The sequence below is a fragment of the Littorina saxatilis genome, unplaced genomic scaffold, assembly GCF_037325665.1.
Source record: "Littorina saxatilis isolate snail1 unplaced genomic scaffold, US_GU_Lsax_2.0 scaffold_457, whole genome shotgun sequence".
Taxonomy (NCBI): domain Eukaryota; kingdom Metazoa; phylum Mollusca; class Gastropoda; order Littorinimorpha; family Littorinidae; genus Littorina; species Littorina saxatilis.
This window is the reverse complement of record NW_027129414.1, coordinates 81,952-99,554: the sequence shown is the minus strand read 5'-3', so window position 1 is coordinate 99,554 and position 17,603 is coordinate 81,952. Positions and strand designations below refer to the sequence as shown.

Below are 17,603 nucleotides of genomic sequence, written 5' to 3'. Positions count from 1 at the left end.
CTCTCTCTCTCTCTCTCTCTCTCTCTCTCTCTCTCTCTCTCTCTCTCTCTCTCTCTCTCCCTCTCTCACCGCCTCGGCCAACTCATAATCTTCACTCAGCTCTGTTCACCCCAGCAAAGTATGTGCATTCTTTGTTGTTTTATTTATTTCTTCAATGTTAAAATGTATGTAGATCGTTAGCTAAACGTGAGTTTGACTTTCATACCGCAGAATATTTCAATCGTTTTGCTATTAAAAGAAAGTAGTCCCCGAGTTAACGATAAATATGCAGATGACCTCTATTCATTATCTAATTGTACTCTGAGATCAAAGACAATGACCAATGACAGGTGAGATCGAGACTCGGTTGTGATGGATTATCCATATGGTTGTGATGGATTATCCAGAATAATCCCCTCTACAGCTAACAGAGACAAAGAGGCAGGTCATGGGATAATTGCACATTAACATGCTTCCATTTGAAACTTCGAGGTCGTCATCGTGGATCCCCAGCTGAAAAAGTACCACACGATGTACTATAGTATACTATAGTAAACTATAGTAAATGTACCCTGTACTATAGTAAACTGCAGTAAATGTACCATGTACTATAGTATGTACCATATTGTACTATAGTACAAAGTACTTTGTACTATAGTACTGTGAAGTAAATGTACCATGTACTATAGTACTGTGTGGTACACTAGAGTACTTTGTACTTTGTACTATAGTACCGAGAGTACCCTGGTGAAGTACAAGTACCACAGCTGAAGTAAAAGTACTACGCTTACTGTAGTACTTTCAGGAGACTGCCCGTACTTTATTCAAAAAGTACTACGTATCATTGCGCGAAGGACATGCACTATTCATTTTGCAAACGTGCATGTAACATGAATACATCTGCAGAATAATACTGTTTTTCTATTTATGATTTATTCAATTTCATTTTTTAGTCCTTTTGGAAACTTTTCCAAGAATGAATGTCAAGCACTTCATCTCTGCTCACACAGTAAAATGCGGTAAACAGACAACTGTGAGTTACTGTCAGCCATTTTGTTTTTTAAAGTCTGAGAGCGCGCTGTTCAACTCATGTTTGTTTGTTCACACTTGCAAGGTAAGTGAGACAGTATATATATAATTTTTGTGTCCATGTTATAACAAAAGCCCATTTCCTAATGTGAGTGCTACCTGGGATCAAACATTTGTGGGCATGTTGTAGAGAAACGTCTTGTCATTTTTGTTCATGGTTACGTTAGATCTACTCCATTTTTTCTTGTGATATTTTTAGTTAATGCAACATGCATTCATTATTTTCTGTTTGAATTGCTGCTAGAAAGTCCGACAAAATGGATAGCAAAATTATGATTGAAGAGTTGTATTTAAAACACAGTCAGAGGAGTACGGGTTGATTAGATTGTATCAACATCTTTATTTTTCTCTAGCCGAAAATGCCATTCCTTGCATTTAGATCTGTGAACAAACGGGAGGTCACAACAAACGGTTGAGGAGTAAATCAGGAAATCACAAAGTGTACATGTATCATGTGGTCGAATCTCGATCTTCCCAGAGTGGTAAGCAAGATGTGCAGTTTGTTTTTGTTTGAACACACTGTTGACTGATTTACAGCTTTGGTTTTACTTTGAAGTGTTCACCTCTAAGAGTAATACCTAATATACTGGACTCGCAACGAAATATATAAACAAATGACAATGGACAACGTTTCGACCTAAAGGTCTTCAACAGGTTAAAAAAAAAATGAAAACAACAATACAAATAACAAAACGACTTATCAGAGAAGATGGCGATGCGCTGTGAAGCATCGCCATCTTCTCTGATAAGTCGTTTTGTTATAAATGTATTGTTGTTTTCATTTTTTTTACATGTTGAAGACCTTTAGGTCGAAACGTTGTCCATTGTCATTTGTTTATATATTTCGTTGCGAGTCCAGTATATTAGGTATTACTCTTAGTTTATTATCTCGCTTGCAGTCACTCCCTGTTTACTCCGTGTTCACCTCTGTTCAGCCACCCGGTTCTCGCCCAGACCTCCAGTTAGATCTACGTCCAGTCAACAGATAAGAAGTGAATCACAGTGGACGCAGAACCATTCAATTGAAGTTGGCAGAATAATTTCTCACCCCTAGCTGGTAAGTTCTATGTAAGTTTATGTGATCATAGATTGTACACATGTATGTTAACTACTTCGGGGTCTCCACTCAATGATAATATATGAAGTATGCGCGCGTGCGTGTGTGTGTGTGCGGCGTGTGTGTGTGTGTCCCTAGTATACTATGTGTTTGTGCCTGTCTATGTCCCTGAGAGAGTTGATGAACGGGGAAACGGACGATGGGAGTCATTGTGTATAGATCTACCGACATCATTTTCTCTTCACAGTTTCATCTTCTACTGCTACACTTTCAGTAGATTCTACTGCTGCGCTATCAGTAGACGATTTCTGATTGCATTTGGTCTTTGCAGCTTCCCAACAGAATACCACAGAGCACGTTGGAGTGAAAGCTACTACGTCAAGTTCATGAATATCAACTACAGTAGCTATAAAAATCATTTTTTCCGTTTCTTTGTGAAATGGGGGCGCCATATGTCCATTAATTGCATATTGAGCATTATATGCATAGAATGCATTCTATGCGCATAGAAGGCATTCTATGTTCTTAGAAACATTATATGCGCATAGAATGCATTGTGTGCATAGAATGCATTCTGTGTCAATCGTAAATTTGTATCTGAACAAAGAATTTATTTGTATAACATAAAATATTATTCTATAAATGCTATAGAATGTAGTTCTATACATTGGATTCAATTCTATACTTACAGGATTTGAATCTTTGTTACAGAGTAAGATTTCATATATTTGAATTTGATTCTTTGTTTAAAAAAAAAAGTAGTTGAATTTAATTCTATTGCAATAGAATTAAATTATATCTGTAAAATGCATTCTATGGTGATCACAGAATGAATTGCGGCGCGGCACATAGAATGCATTTTGCACAAAGAATAATGTACACATGGAATACATTGTGAACATTTCATATTATTGTGTACACAAAGAATCAAATTCTGTGATAACTGATATATCAGTATTATCACAAACTAATCAATTCTGTAACATAGAAATGAATTTTATAACAGGGAATTTTGTTCTATAACATAGAATTCTTTCAATGTAAAGAATGTCATTCCCTGTTATATAATTCAATTCGACGTAGAGAATAAACATTTTATGTTATACAAATGAATTGTTGGTTCACATACAAAATGCATAATACTAAAGAATACATTCTATGCACATAGAAAGCATTCTATGCAAAGAATGCTTTCTGTGGGCAGATAATGCATTCTAGATCTATGCACAAAGAAAGCTATTTTATGCGTATAGAATGCATTCTCTATGCATAGAACACATTACATGCATAGAATGCACAATATAGAATTAATAAACACATGGTGCCCCGTACTCAGTTGCTTTTCCTAATACATAAAACAGTGTCACTAAGAAATGAACAAGGAGAAAAAGAAAGAAAACGGTCATATTTCCTTTTGTGTTATCTTTTGGTGCATGGGTTCATGGGGGGTTCAAATCCTGTAACCGACAGGTTCACAGTGTACCGCGACATTGCTTCGACCACCAAATGATGCTTACATACGATTGCATTGGCGTGCTCTCTCTCTCTCTCTCTCTCTCTCTCTCTCTCTCTCTCTCTCTCTCTCTCTCTCTCTCTCTCTCTCTCTCTCTCTCTCTCTCTCTCTCTCTCTTCTAAATCATTTCACAATGCTGTGTACAGTTACTGTGTGTGTGTGTGTGTGTGTGTGTGTGTGTGTGTATCACAATATAATGGCTTGACAGCTGTTCAGGTTGCCTGTTTAATTTCTGCGCAGATTCTACACACACCCCACAGCCGGCACCTCGATGAGGACTGACGATGGACTTGTGATGGCTTTATGCCCTGCTGCACGAAGAACATCATAGTTCAATAATGGTTGGGTGGTTGTTTTCTCAGAAAGGTTTCAATTGATACACTCCCCCTTTTTTTCTTCTTTTTCTTTGTGTTTCTCTCCCTATCATTTTGTATCCTTAGCGGATTATGATTTTATTCGGTTATTCTGCAGAAAAACAGAAATGCCGCTGCAGAAGAAAATTGTTTTTCTGCAGCAACTTTGAATAATGTCATCATCCGCTGAAGCATTGTTTTTTTCTGCTAAGGATTTGTTTTGTCTTTCATATCGTATGTCACTAGCATCATAGTTGCATATTTTACATTTGGGAACTTTCAAAACTGATCCGGCGAAAGTATACGAAATTTGTGTGTGGAGTTCCTGGCCCGATCTAAAAAGAACGAAAATTTTATATTTGAAATAAAAGTATAGTTTGGAGGGGGAAAAAAGGTAACAAAATAATTTGATAAAGGCTGTATGCATGGTCAGTTTTACTTGCTTACCAATAGCCATATCATCTCACTTTAAACATACGAATCCTGGGACTTCTGTTCATGTTTTCACACACACAAAATTCATAGGGAGAAAAATGAAGGGGAGGGGGGGTGGGGGATAACAGTGAGGATGTACTGATCGGACCGTGCGTGGCCGATAAAAGGTCAGAGTAGAGCAACGCCCCATTGCCTCGCGCGCGGCTTCAGTTGCTGGCAGTCAAGGACCCACAGCAATTCCTATACACAGAAAGCACACCACCTACTCGCCGTGTACCAATAAAAGTTGTTTCATTTTTTTGCATCAAGCTGAACCAAGCGACCCTAATGTAATCATAGCAGAAGACATGTGATCGAAAATGTGTCATGTGACTTAGCAGCTGACAAGTCTGTCAAGAAAAGAAGCGTTCGTTGCGATTCGTAATGGCGACATTCGAGCGAAGTTCCTGTTCCTATTGAGCAGTTTTTCTTCTTTCATAATAATGGCTTTACTGGTTACAAGAGAGCACCGAGTCATTGCAGTATGTATATATATCTTGATCAAGTTGATGTCTTTTGTGCAGTACGCTTTATTTAGTTGTTGCTGGTCTGCGTTTGTGTTTTCCACAGGCACATGATCATCTTGATCTTGTGTCAGTTTGCATGCGCAGCCCGCTAAACACACCGCAAACCCCCCCTCCCTGTACGTTGGTCCAAGCGAAGTTCAGTTGTATGATTTACTCTTTGATTTGATTTGTTCTGCTGCATTAGCATTGCTTCGACAACGTAACCGTTCGCAGCTGTTGTTGTTTGTTGTTGCTGCTGTGTATGCAGATATGCAGCCTGGCTGTTGGAACTGTTCTTTCTCAAAGGTGTTTTGGCAGTTTTTCTTTAGGAATTCGTTTTTGTTAAGTTTGTTGTATACGTACAGATTTCTAACTGTGTGCAGTTTTGATTAACAGTTATATTTGATATAATTACTACTTTAAAACACTCTTTTAGTTTAGATTTTTAATCTTTATTCTATTGTAGAAAGAGACTGAGGAGGAGGAAGAAGATCATTACCTTAGTTTGATTGTTATTTTGCAGGTTGTGAAACTGCAAAACAAGTAGGAATGATTGGGAGACTTCCAAGGGTGTAAAGCAAATGTCATGGAACAATTTGCACTCTTCTGTTTGACAGTGAACATATGTGAGTATTTCAGTTTTCACTCTCTTGTAAATCACTTGAGAGACCAATATAATATTTTACACGGGAAAGGATAATCCTTCCAGGAAATATACCAACCTCAACAAGGAGAAAAAGAAAGAAAACGGTCATATTTCCTTTTGTGTTATCTTTTGGTGCATGGGTTCATGGGGGGTTCAAATCCTGTAACCTGCTCTATGTATGTGTAAAATGTTTAAAAAAAATATGAGATAATTTTGCATTCTGACACAGGTGTAACAAAAACCAATTGTGCACAGAAAGGAGCCTGGTTCAATTACAGCAGCACATACAATTGTAGGATGCAGTATAACTTCTTCTTCTGCGTTCGTGGGCTGAAACTCCCATGTACACTCGTGTTTTTTGCACGAGTGGAATTTTACGTGTATGACCGTTTTTACCCCGCCATTAAGGCAGTCATACGCCGCTTTCGGAGGAAGCATGCTGGATATTTTCGTGTTTCTATAACCCACCGAACTCTGACATGGATTACAGGATCTTTTCCGTGCGCACTTGGTCTTGTGCTTGCGTGTACACACGAAGGGGGATAAGCCACTAGCAGGTCTGCACATAAGTTTACCTGGGAGATCGGAAAAATCTCCACACTTAACCCACCAGGCGGCCGCAACCGGGATTCGAACCCTCGACCTTCCGATTAAGAGGCCGACATCTTACCACCACGCCACAGCGCCCGTCAGTATAACAATTATCATGTAACAGGTTCAGCAGATGTTTTGTGATTTACGAGAGTGTTTAAAGAAAGGGAAGGACAGTCGATCTTCAACAAGTTTGAACTACATTTGGCCTACGATTTGATCTGCGATCAGCTCCTGATTGGATCGCGGGAATAAATCTCACGATTGAATCGCCCGTGTGACACCAACTTAAGTTTTCTTGCAGATCTGTGGTTTGTAATTCATGTAGTGAAATCAACTAGTGTCAGTGCAGGGATGTTGCTACAAATTCATACCAAAAGGACAAATGTCCTAGATATATATTCAGCATCAATAGGACATTTGACCGCTTTCAGAAATTTCAATAGGACGTCAGGATTTTTTCATTTTCAAGAATGACACTCGCCGTGTTTCCCCCTGTTTTTGACCCTAATGTAGCACAGGATGCCGTTGAATAGTCAAATGTGTTCAGCTTTTGTTGAACTTTGGCAGGCTTTAGATTTTTTTTGGTGGCATAACTCAGTGCGCTTCGTCAAAATGTCTCGAACTGAAAGCAAAAGCAGAAGCAAGACTTAGTCAGTTGGAGTTGTCTCCCATACTCCTAACTTTAATGTGCTGCAGACGGGTGTCACCCAAACGCAAGATCCGCACTGCACAACTTCAGTGCACCTGTATGCGAGAGTGCTTGGTCGCTTTGGTCGCTTTTTGAAAATGTGTATCTTGAAAGGAACATTATAAGATGTTTGATGGGGTGTTGACAGACCAGCTTTTTTGTCGGTCCGAGGGGGAGCATATCGTCTTTTGTTTCATATTTATTGACCAAGGCCGAAGGCCGCGGTCAATAAATATGAAACAAAAGTCGATATGCCCCCCGAGGACCGACAAAAAAGCTAGTCTGGCAACAAACCATCAAACATCGTTTTTGTCATCATTTTGGTGGTTCAACATTAAGTGAAAAATCAACACAGGGAGCCATGGTTTGACACGCGAGTTCTGTTATTATAATGCATGTTCGGGGCCCCAGCACGTTGTTCAAAGCTGGCGTGCGAAAGCAACTTACTGTGTCAGTGTGTGTGATTTGAGTTTATAATGTTGAGACAAGTATGTCAGGTTTGAGGATGCGAAGTTCTGTAGGTTCCGACTTCAGAGTGGTGTGTGAAACCAACAGTAAGCGCCTTTGAGACGATAGTGCCCACATGTTGCATTCGAGCGATGGGATTGTCGTATTTCAAACGAGGTGTTTTGCTTGCACAGTCAGCGTTGACCATCTCACAACAGATCTGTTATGTGGATTATCGTGCGACGTTCGAGTCGGGGGCAAGGAATCGCAGGAAGCAAAGATGAGTCTTTTTCCATTGTCACCTTTCTTTCCGGTTGTTGTTGCATATAATATTGTGCGGACAAAATGATGCGACGGCGAGTGTTTTTTGCCTCCAAGATTTTGTGGTGTGGGTATTGTTTTGCTCGTTTCATACCCACACCAAAACCTGAAACACACCCCACCCCACCCTCCCCCTCCCTCACAATCAGTCCATGAACACAAACACTGACACACACAAATTAATGATCAAGTTACCCCCCCCCCCCCCAACCCTTCACTTGCACACCTGCAACGCAGACGATCATATTATTGATTAAATATTCATATATAGGTCAGTGTTGGGTTTTTTGTTCGTGTTTGTGTTATTGCAGAATCGGTTTTCTCTTATTGCTACACGTGTCTCTTCATTACATTTCACCATCGCCCTACCACCCTGCCCCTCTCGGTATTCCACCCCTCGGTTTTCAGTGGTAAATATTAGTATAAATCGAATATTGAAGCTACGTTGAGTCAAAGGTCACAGAAGATTTGCATCGTGCAGCACTGCACGAATTGGGTCAAAGGACACAAACGATTTGCGTCGTGCCGCGAAGGAAAGATAATCGCGATCTTGTTTCTCATTGCCTCTCTGTTTTTCATTAGACTTGTCATTCTGCTTGCTCGGCTTTGTCAGATGTCTTCATTTCTTGTTGCTATGTTCTTTAGCTTTTTTATCATTATTTTTTTATTTGCGCTTAGTTTATCGATACAACGTCTTGTGCACGGGTCAAAATGCACTCCATGACATTGTGAGAAGATAAAACATATCGATAGGTTTCATTTGTTTGCGATAAAGCATAAATGTATGACCTTTGATGAGGTAGTTTTGTTTTTTGTTTACATTTGCCAGTTCGTATTTGGAACTTGGCGAAGCAGTGTCGTCTGTTTAGGTCTGGGGAAACGCCAATGAAAAGAGCCGAAGAATCCTCGAGCGTTTCTATTGGGTTTGCTTTTGATTATCCATGTAATAGGGCTTCCTGCAACTATGGTAACCGGGGATTTATTCCCCGGGGAACATGAGATTTATTTCCCAGGTGCTTGTGAATGAAAACTCGTGAAAATGATGACAATAACGAATATCGCGCTGTCCGAAGGAATTGATTTCTTATCGGACAATGCCAGCGCTTAGTTCAAAACCGTAGGACATCTGACCGCCATGCGGCTATGTGAATCGGACATTTGAGCCTCTAAATCGGTCTATGTCCGATGTCCGACGCCTAACGACATCCCTGCGGTGGAAGATTTGTCCAGTCTTTTCAGCCAATGAAGCACCATACATTTTATGCCGACAGAAGTCTTTTTGGGACAACATGATGATTGACTTCATTTATGTGCCAAAAGGCAAAGATATCGACAAGAATGAATGCTTTTGACATTAAATGAAACATTTATAGACAGTTTCCAACTCACCAGAGCTGCCAAAGAGCCTTCACTTGTGCAAAATGATGATTGTAATCAGACGGGTATCAGAAACAATCTCTTGGTAACCTGCACATTTCCCTCCATGGCGACGTGACAGCGCGCATTTGTTTGTTTATCGCGTAACAACACAGTTCAACTTTGTGTATAAAATATCATCAATGTGTGGCGTGTAATCTCCGAATCAGTGCGTTCCCAGGGTAATTCAGTGTGAGTGGAGGTAGCCTGCGCATCATGTGTGACGGCATGAACAAATTTGATAGCAATATTTTATACGGGAAGTAAATTTAATTGATTCTGGCTCAGTCTTATAGATTTTGAATGCAGTGTTTTGGTCGTGTATATGCTTTTCTACTTTGAAGCTCATTTGGAGCGTTACGCTGATCAAAGTTAGGTACTCAAAGTGTGACATCAGTCCTATGCAGATTACGCCTTGAAACACACTCGCATTTCACAAAGACACTAATAAATGGCAACATTTCTGTTTTATTAGATAATATTTAAACAATAAGAACATAGATACGATTGTTATTAACAACATAAAACGTGAGGTAAGTCGGCAAAGACACTCCCAGTGTTCTTTTCCATTTTGGGTCGCCACATTTGCTACCATTTTCACAATAAATTTTAATATTACCATATGAGTTGTTCTTTGCTACTGGTCACAAGTGGGGGTCAGCTCACACAGACGCATTTTTCAATACATTCTAGGGGAGAAACTGGTCACAAAGCACCCAGTACATGACAGAGAGATAGGAGAATCGGCACAATCAAGAAAATACCAAATTCATTCAATAAATATGGAAATATTAAGATTTACTGTGAAAATGCTAGCAAAAAATGGCGTCCAAAAACGGGAACGCACACTTGGTGCGTCTTTGAAGACTTACCTCCCGTTCTGTGTTGTTGATAATAGTCGTGTTTGTGCTGTTTTTGTTTAAATAGTATCTTATAAAACGGATGCAGTCCTTGAAATGTTGCAAATTATTGTTGTCTTTGTGAAATGCGAGAGTGTTCTGAGGCGTAATCTGCATACGGCTGATGTCCCACATAGGGTACCCCACTTCGATCAGCGTTTCACTCCAAATGTGCTTCATAGTAGAAAAGCAGATCCACTTCCAAAACACTGCATAACAGATCTACAAGACTGAGCCAGAATCATTGAAATTTACTTCCTGTATAAAATATTGCAATTAAATTTGCTCACGCGGTCCCACATGCAACGCAGGTTACCTTCGCCTTCGATTCAAAGTAACTCCACGCTAACTGAATTACCATCAAAACGCAGATAATGAACTGATTCGGAGATTACACGCCACACATTTATGATATTTTACACACAATTTTCAACTGTGTTGTTTCGCGATAAACAGCCATAAACAAATTAATGTGGCGCCGTCACGTCGCTTCCGAAGGAGAAACGCAGCTGGTTACCAAGAGATTGTTTCCGATACAAGATACAAGAAATTTTATTGTCCTCATCAATACAAGGAAATTTGGCATGTACCTGTCGGATTAAAATCATTGGGTTTTTTACGAATGAAGGCTCTTTAGCAGATCTGGTGAGTTGGAAACTGTCTATGAATGTTTCATTTAATGTCAAATGCGTACATTCTTGTCGATATTGTTACCTTTGGGCTCATGAATGAAGTCAATGGTCGTGTTTTCCTAAAGTGACTTTTGTCAGCATAGAACTTACTGTGCTTTGATCAATGACCGAGAAGAATCTTCCGATGACACCAGTTCATTTCACTACGCGACTGCAGATCTGCAAGGAAACTTATGGCAGGGGAAATAAGCTTAACTGAAGACGAATAAGCGGAGTAACTGTTCTTCAACGGATTGCTCTCACTGATCTAAATATTTAGATCTTGTCGTCTGCTAGTAAGTAGTCTTCGGTCGTCTGAAAGTCACATCTATTTCGACTGTGTGCATCGATCCGTGTAGTGAAATGTTGATCTGTCATGATTTGGCAACATAACTTCGCTACATGTGCTTCGAGTGTATCTCCCCGTTAACCATTTATTGAAAACGTCTTTTAACAAGACCATGTTTCGACAGCCCAGACGGGGAGGATCCTCGATAGCTCACAGGGTATATAATGTTTTCCGCTGTTTTTTTAAAGAATCCTTTCAAATTTACTATTCCAAAAGTAGATCTACCTTATGACACGACTCGAGTGGCAAAGAACATTCTCTGCAATTCCTGTCTCAGTCCGTGCAGCCGTTTTGGGTCCTATCGTCATCATACAAACATACACACAGACACACAAGAACCAGCTTTAAAAGTTAGATTATTTAAGAACCATGTGAACCAGTGATTTTTTCTTATGTACATCAGATACTTCTGCTTCTGCAGTATTTCTGCTTTCTGAAAAGCTATATTTCAAAAACAAAACTAAAGATTTGAATTTTGACCACTTTTCCCCCTTTCTGTCAGTAGTACTGAAGAACAACTCGCATGTATTGAATGATCGTAGTATTTTCTTTGATTGTGGTGATTTTACTATCTCTCTTTTATGTACTGGGTGCTTTGTGACCAGTTTCTCCCCTGGACTGTATTGAAATATGTGCATGTTTGTGTGAGCAGCATGACCCCCACTTGTCACCAGTAGCAAAGAACAACCTCATTATTATGCAATAGCAGATATTTTGTACAAATATTTGCTCTTCTTTTTAATAGATTTACTTTAAATATTTTTCAGAGTTCTAAATGGTTGGCTACATGTACACTGTAGCAGTTGGGTGAAGGATCAACTTCAGCTCATTTTCTGACCTCATGGATGATCAACATGTATGCAGATTCTGCTGATCGCCTGAGCTTCCTGGGTGTGTACATATTTGTATCTATATTATTAAAAGGCCCACTTTGATCGCCTGAAAGTTTGTATGACACATGCAGTTCCTATACCCTCCAAGGATTGTTTAAACTAGAACGCAATACTAACTCTGGTTTAAGTTTAAGTTTAAGCCATGAAGCTCAAACTGCTTTCTTTCGCTTATGCCTCTTTGCTGATTTGTTTGCATTTTGGCATAAATTTAGACACATTTACGGCAAATCAGTAAGCTAAAATCCAGAAGAATCTGTCAAGAAACGCCTTAGCGAAAAGCATGCAAGTGCTTTACATAGGGCCACATTCAGAGACTGTAGAGTACACAGAGACCATTCATACTTCTTTGCGCCAAGGTAGGACTGGCTATGTTTTTATGACGGCTTTGTCAACATACTGTCATTTCTGTCCGGCCAACAGTGCTGCAAAGATTCATTGGATTGAAAAATGTGTCCGTTATCGTTTGTGAAATTTTTTTTTTTAATTAAAAGACCTGGAAAAAAGCCCCAGAACAGATTATATAATAATTGATTTTAAATTTTCGTTTCAAATCAGTGTCTTTTCACAAACTAGCCTTTGTTATTTTGAATGCATAGTTCAGTCTTAGAGTGAGAGAATGTGTGAGGCATAAATTGCTTTTGACAACAACAAAAGTTCCCGTTGAATCGAGAAGCTCCCCCAAAATCATTTTTATTACACATGCCTATTATAAGCCAGCATAGTGCAAGCAGATTTATTTGTGCATGTGCTTGTATGTACAAAGACAGATCATTTGTACAAGTGTTGGCTCTTCATTTTTAATTATTTTTTCAGGATCCTTAGTTGGGGGTTCCACGGTATCTGTGACTTTTGGGCAACATATCGAGTTCTGGTGGTTTTTTGACCTAATGGATCAACATGTGTGCAGACCTGCTGAGTACTTGAGGTAAATTGGTGCAATTAGATATATATTGTTCTGCCTACCTGAGAGATACCACCCATGTGATAAATGAACCATCTCTTCACAGGCGTGTCTATCATGTAAATGAGGTTGGTTTAAACAACATGCCTGACAGGGATGTCATTTTCCACTGCTTAGGCCAATAAAAAAAAATTTGTCTGTTTCTGGTAACATGGCTAAAAAAAATAGGGTCGGTAGGTAGGGATTTTTTTTATTTTTTTTTTTAATTTTTTTACCCCAAATGTAGACCAATAAAACTAACTTTAAACATCGCGCACAGAGACTGGATTCACTAAACATAGAGACAAGACACTCAACACATTTACAAATCGTCAGCGGACTTTCGTTTTCACACGTTTTTGTTGTTCATTTTCTCACCCTGTCTTTTACCACCAAAAAAAAAAAAAAAATTTTGAGTTTGGAAAAAAAAAGTTTAGGATCGGCGCCGAAATTTAGGGTCGGTCGGGTGACCAGAAACAGACAATTTTTTTTTTGTTGCCTTATGCAAAATCTCCGAGACAAGCTTCATTCTCATGGCAAGCCCAAAAGTGTTGCAAGAATGACTTAGCATCTGTGACTTTGTAATCATGAGCAGTGGAATATGAGGTCCCTGCCAGACTAGCTTGACATGACCTCAATGATATTCCCACATGTGGGTGTATGGTTTAGTTATTACATGGGTTATCTCTCCGGTACATAGGATGAAAACAGAATACTACATGGCTTGCTGTGTGGCACCAGATTTACACTTATTGCTTTTCAAATGTTGAAATATTCACTTTTACTTTTGTAAACCTGGTAACACACAGTAGGCCATGTAGTGTTCTCTATTTGTATCATTGAAACGCTTCTGTCCGTCAATCACACTTTAAATTGCCTTACATTTTGGATGACATATATGCCACCCCTTTGGTATTCCTCTAATAGTTTTAGCTAAATAGAAAACTTAGTTTCAGCTAATCGCTATGGAGTATTCTTTCTTTCTTTATTTGGTGTTTAACGTCGTTTTCAACCATTCAAGGTTATATCGCGACGGGGAAAGGGGGGAGATGGGATAGGGGAAAGGGGGGAGATGGGATAGAGCCACTTGTTAATTGTTTCTTGTTCACAAAAGCACTAATAAAAAAATTGCTCCAGGGGCTTGCAACGTAGTACAATATATGACCTTACTGGGAGATTGCAAGTTTCCAGTACAAAGGACTTAACATTTCTTAAAAACTGCTTGACTAAAATCTTTACAAACATGGACTATATTCTTTACAAGAAACACTTAACAAGGGTAAAAGGAGAAACAGAACCGTTAGTCGCCTCTTACAACATGCTGGCAAGCATCGGGTAAATTGTTTCTCGTCCCAACCAATATGGGACTCCCCCTAACCCGCGGGGGGTGCTATGGAGTATGCAAACACTTGAATTATATGCGATGAAACACTCAAGCTGCTTTCTCTTGCTTATAGCTGAGAGCAGCACTGCAGCAGTGACTGTCGGGTGGAGGATCCAGTTCTGCCTGTTTCCGACATAATGGATCAACGTACATGAGTGCAGACCTGCTGAGCACCTTATCTTCTTGGGTGTGTATAGATGTATATACATTTATTGTATTAATAAATTGTCACACACACACACAGATATACTGATAAACACATTCACGCCTGCACACATGCAAGCACAAACACACGCACCAGCACGTTTCAAACGCCCACCACCACCACCGTCTCAGTCGGTGCAGCTGTTTCGGAGCCCTTAGTTTTATAAGTTAGATATGCACTGAAAGCCACAGCACTTTTAAGTTAGCTTTCATTATCATTCTCTTAACTCATTGTCTCCCAGGTACGGATATATCCGTACCCACTCATATGGCTCAATCTGACCTGGTACAGATATATATTTGTACACACAGTCACTTCCTGTAATGTCGATCTAACGCCTGCATTCCAGCACAGTTCCTACACAGTTACCACAATTCTGAGTGACCTGCTGCAGCACAGCTGGTCTCGGCTAAAGATAACTTGGTCAACATAGGTGGGGTAGAAAGTGTTAAAGTATGGCCCTATTTGCTTCAGTTAGCATGCTTTCTCATAGTCATACTGCTGTGTCATTGCAGGTTTCATTCCATGCTCTGGTGTGGGTGTCATATGCAAGAGAGCCTCCTGTTGACTTCCCGGCAGATATGTGCATGGTGAAGGACCTTGATACCACTTACAGACGTCAAAGCAGATGCCATTAGAGAACAACCAGAACTGTTCAGCGGGTGCCTTCGGCGAACATGAATACAAGTTACAGAACAGGAAAGCATATGTCACTGACTAAGGGAACCGGACATCAGCTACTATAAACTTAATCAGATGCCTGTAGCAAATAATCTGGACACCAATCACAAATCAAACAGATGTGGAGGACAGAGAACATTGCATTTGATTATTGCCATATATGATTGTAACCCTGTTTGGAAAAAAGGGACATAAGCCACACTATATACTTTCTGGTTGCATGCTGAATACTCTCCATTGAACATTTAGTGAGTTTTGACTCACCTGGGCCAGAATGTATGTGTCGAGGATAGAGAACTGATAAGTCTCTTATCCCGGGGTTAGTTCAAAAACAACATGGCGGCGGTCGCACTTCAAGTGCTAAGAAACCGTGTTTTCACACACAGGAATAACCTGTTTGATGTATATGAACTGTTAAAAACTTTTCGGTTTTGCCGCGCTGATTTGTGTGACCACTGCCGGTGTTAAAAACGAATTTGAACTTCAAGTCGAAATGGCGATCCACCCAGCCCCTCCCTTTCCCTCCAACTTACTTCACTTGAATCCTAGAACAAATGTCCTTGTTGGACCGCATTTTGCCTTACCTAATGTGAATTTGCACAAGAAAACAACAACGCGAAGAAAACAATGGCACGAGAACAAGACCGGAACCCAGTTCAAAAAAACATTTCGTCACGCTTTTCATGACGTCAACGTCTACATTGATCATTTAGAACAGAGCGACGTCACCTTTCGAACGCGGATTCCTGAATTTAGAACAACCTTGACATTCTATCATGCGCAGAGATTCGGAAATCCCCATGCCAAAAATAGATTGAGGGGAATGCTCGGGTTAGTTATCTTTTCTGTAGTCTCGACTCATGCATTGCGCTAAAGTATCGATGATATCCTGGGGATAGATAGACCGAGCTAAGCTTTTATCCCGGGTTAAGATAGACCTGGACACATACATTCCGGCCCTGGTGACTAATCAGGCTGACTTACAATGGGTAGACAGAATTGAACATTGTTGTTTGCTTGGATGGTTTTCAAGGTAGAATTTACAAAGTTAACACACTGCTATGGTTTGATCAATTTCAAACATGACCACATGTGGCATTTTTTCAAAACCACATCGAGGATGTGTTGCAAAAGCATGTGTTCATATTTTTCTGAAATGTTTTTAAAGCTAGATCTTTGATACTTCACAGGCTATTGAAGTTGGATGACCTCTAGATGTGACCCATGTCAAGTTGACCCTCATAAACTTTTAAGTTCACAGAGGGGTTGAGTTCTTTAAAAAAAATAATAACAGAGAAATAGTATTATTTTCAATGTGTTTGAAGCAAGATCTTTGTAACTAAATAACTTTTTCTATGTAAAGTCACACACATACAGGGTTGGATGACATCAAGTCAGCTTGATATATTGCATTAATCAATTTCAAGGTCAGATTGGGGTAGAGTTCTGGTCAATAATAGGGACAATTATTGTCTCACTTGATTGTTCAGAGTTAGGTTCTTGTCCAGATGCAGGTTACAGGTTTTTTTCATGTACTGATGTTATCATGTAGGCATGGTCACTTTCAAAGCTAATCATAGAAATTAACTTGGCTGAAGGGGAGATAATTTTGATAAAATATGTGTTGTGCTAAAGATGAATTCCCACAAAGAAGAGTGCTATAATAATTAAATCTCTTTTGTGCATTTTATTGTTACTTGTTCTGGTTAACAGGGTTATAACAAAATTGAATTAAAACTGTCTCTGCTTTGGGACATTTACCAAAAATCAACAGCTTGGTAACTCACTGTGCAAGATAGACACCTTTTTTAAAATTATTATTTAATTGACAAATTGTGTCTTTTACATGTGAGTGGATATTTAGAAATGTTGTTACATAATTTTGATTATTAATGCTCGGCCAAAAAATTAAAATAAACATGTGATGAACCTTTACTTTCTTGCCAAATGTGACAGAGTGACTGCAGCCACTGGCCTGATCATGCACGCACACATTCAATTCACACAAAACAATTGATTCAGCAAAAATTAGGGTCACAATTACGTCCCGTTAAATTTGGAAGGTTATGCATGGTACTTTTACAAGAAAGTACTGCAGTATACTATAGTAAACTATAGTAAAAGTACTATAGTACAAATTTTACAGCTACGAAAATACCACGCTGTACTATAGTAAACTATAGTAAAAGTACTATAGTACAAATGTACCGCGGCGAAAATACCACGCTGTACTGTAGTAAACTATAGTAAAAGTACTATAGTACAATTGTACTGCTACGAAAATACCACGCTGTACTGCAGTTTACTATAGTAAACTGCAGTAAACTGTGGTACATGTACCGTAGTAAACTATAGTTTACTATAGTAAACTATAGTACAGTGTGGTACAAAAGCGTGCAAAATCCTATAGTACATTTAATTGTACTACAGTTTACTATAGTATACTATAGTACATTTACCACAAAGTACTATAGTACACAGTAATGTACTATACTATA

General features: G+C 39.3%; 1 long non-coding RNA gene across 4 annotated transcripts; it reads left to right on the top strand.

Annotated features, from left to right (window-relative positions):
- The first annotated feature begins 516 nt into the window (after nt 1–516).
- On the top strand, nt 517–17,038 carry LOC138957673 (uncharacterized). 4 transcript variants are annotated; one of them, XR_011453126.1, is made up of 8 exons: nt 517–1,093; nt 1,968–2,125; nt 3,879–4,004; nt 5,495–5,597; nt 11,770–11,893; nt 12,709–12,820; nt 14,293–14,406; nt 14,940–17,038. It is a non-coding gene; the product is annotated as an uncharacterized lncRNA (long non-coding RNA). The 4 variants fall into 4 exon arrangements; XR_011453125.1 differs by having other exon boundaries at nt 520–1,093; nt 1,968–2,136; nt 3,879–3,979; XR_011453123.1 differs by having other exon boundaries at nt 526–1,093; nt 3,879–3,979.
- Nucleotides 17,039–17,603: the final 565 nt, after the last annotated feature.